This window comes from Dasypus novemcinctus, chromosome 22 (genome assembly GCF_030445035.2).
Source record: "Dasypus novemcinctus isolate mDasNov1 chromosome 22, mDasNov1.1.hap2, whole genome shotgun sequence".
Lineage (NCBI taxonomy): Eukaryota > Metazoa > Chordata > Mammalia > Cingulata > Dasypodidae > Dasypus > Dasypus novemcinctus.
In genome coordinates this window covers 20,144,177-20,146,805 of record NC_080694.1, presented here as the reverse complement: position 1 = coordinate 20,146,805, position 2,629 = coordinate 20,144,177, and the positions used below count along the sequence as shown (strand labels likewise).

At 36.4% G+C, this 2,629-nt stretch overlaps 1 long non-coding RNA gene across 1 annotated transcript; it reads right to left on the bottom strand.

Moving 5' to 3' along the window:
- Positions 1-940: 940 nt before the first annotated feature.
- On the bottom strand, positions 941-2,267 carry LOC131275231 (uncharacterized). The gene is made up of 2 exons (XR_009182644.1): positions 2,088-2,267; positions 941-1,183 (listed from the first exon to the last, which is right to left on the bottom strand). It is a non-coding gene; the product is annotated as an uncharacterized lncRNA (long non-coding RNA).
- Positions 2,268-2,629: the final 362 nt, after the last annotated feature.

The following is a 2,629-nucleotide window of genomic DNA, read 5'->3' as shown; positions in this document are numbered from 1 at the left end:
AATGATCACTGTTTGCCCAGGCCTTAGGCAGAGGGAGGTACATTGAGTAGGTGAAGCTCAGAAATTTTCAGAACAGTGAAATTATTCTCTGTTATACTGGGATTGCAGGCATATGACATTATGTATTTTTCAAAACCCATTGAACTTGACAACATCCAAGTTCAAACATAATCTAACTGTATTGTAAATGCATGAAATGCCCTATCTGAGGGGTATGGGAGGAAAAGATGCTGGATTAGTAATATTGGATATGAACAGTATCTGTAATATGAAATCAATGGGCACTGTACACAGGTATGCTACTCTATTTGATATTGTGTCCCATCAGGGTATGGGTTAACAAATTTTACTTTTATACATGTACACTGGAATTAAGCAATGAAGTAAATGAATGGAATATGGGAGATATGCTTCCCAACATGGTGTGGAAGGATTCAGATAAGCAAGGGGAGGATGTTAGATTGTTCTGTTAATGAGTTAGGGACAGACACATCAGTGTGAATTTGTGTGGAGGTAAATATAGTTACACAGGGTTGCATGTAGAAATAATTGCAGATATGTATATATACATAGGATTGTGTACACACATGTGTGTTCTTGTAATATCCATGGAGATGGCCCAGTAGCAAGGCACATATAGTGCCCAGACTTTAGATATTAAAAGCATTTTTGCAAGAAGAATTTTCTTGGAGAAATAGCTGCCTGCAGGACTAGGTCAAGAAATATACAAAAAGAGTCTGGAGTATCTCTTAGTACCAAAAAGTTAGTATGTGTTAAAATAAAACTGGTAATATTGGGGATAATTTCAAATAGACACAGGACATAGCCAAAAGGGTTCCAAAGTTCAAAACTGGAATAAACTGAAAAACAAAATAAAGTAGTACTGTATCACAACCCAAAGTAAGAAATAAATGTCATGAGGCAATCCTAATATAAATAATTGATTTTTAAAAGATACATATTTATTGTGAAGATGAATTCCATAATATATGGAGATATTTTCTCTCAAGGCAGTGGCACAAACATCACACTCCTGAATGTGGGCTTCACGTATTAATTTCATTCCAAAAGCCATATATGGAATTGCAGAGAATTGATGAGTATTGGGGAAGCTGGGGAAGCTCCAAACACTGTTGATCAAGGTCAACATCAAGAGTGATAAGTCATGTTGATAGGATGCACCCTAGATATGATGCAATGAAAATAACACATTATCCTGGGATCTTCCTCCAAAATCCCATTAACCCTGTCTAAACATGAGAAGAATATCAGGCAAATTCAGAGTGAGGGGCACTTTACAAAATACCCGACCTACACTCCTGAAAAGTATACAACTCATAAAACATGAGGAGAAAATCTGAGACGTTGTCACTGCCTGAATGTTAAGAATTTTTGAAAATAAATATAATTTGCTATTCTGGCTTGGAGGTGTTAAGATGTTGGAAAAGTATTTGAGAAGTTCTTGAAAATCGTCTCTACTATCCTTGCAACTTTTCTGTAAATCTAACACAGTTTTAAAATATTAATGTTATTAATAAATAAGTTATTAGTGAAGTACAAAATTCCAGAAACTTTGAACTCCAAGGTTCAATCCATGACAATTACATTTACATATCTTGGATAAGAATATAGCATTGCTGCCTCACATTATTCTTCCATTAAATCAGAATAGTGAAAAACAATTTCATGGAATAATTGAATTAAATGAAATAATGAATAGAAAATGACTGACACTGTGCTTAGGATAAAAATGAATATTTTTCTTTGTACTCCAAGCCCACACAGATTCACTTCCCACTACAATTGTGCTATTTCCATCCCTCATCCTCTCTGTAGGGTTTTGGCAACAGCGATCGTCATGTTGACTGAGAGTAAGCTTTCATCATGGCAAGTAATTTCACGACCATCACCTTCTATAATCCTGCCCTGACTCTCAATAATTTAAAACATAAATATCCATGTTCTGCACAAAACACCAGGCTCTCTATATTATGCCTACTGCCAAACTGGTCAGGCTGCTCATCCCCTTTTCACATCCTACCCCTTCATTGTTCATCAGATAGCAAGAACTAATTTTAAAACCTCACCACACCATATGGTTATCTTGATTGGATTGTTTCCCTCTTGTTTCTTCTTGGTGTGCTTCTACACCTTTCTCCTCTTGAAGTTACCCCAATCTCTACTTTCAGTGTCAGTGCAGTCATCTCCCTTGTGAAGCCTTCACTTGTCTCCAAAGAATGAGCATAAACTTTTAGATCCACTTCACCAGGATGTCAGTGCCATCTCAGGGTATTTCATGTAGTCACTACTATTTTTGCTTGCACATAATCTCTATAAGATGTGGAAGAATATTTTACTTATCTCTTTATTCACAAAATATTATTTAGTAACTTCCATGATGTGTTTGATGACTAAATGGTTGTTGAATGACTAAAATTAAAAATGAATGAGGGATGTGCAGAAAGGTCACATCTGAGTAAAATTCCATCATACTCAGGAATACAAACTCCAAAGTAGGGCCCACTGATATGGCACTGAACTCCAGAGACAGCTGCCATGACCATAGAACCTGTGGGTCTCTGCAGCCTTCAGGAGAACTAGTACCTGGGCTTCTATCTACTTTGGCTGT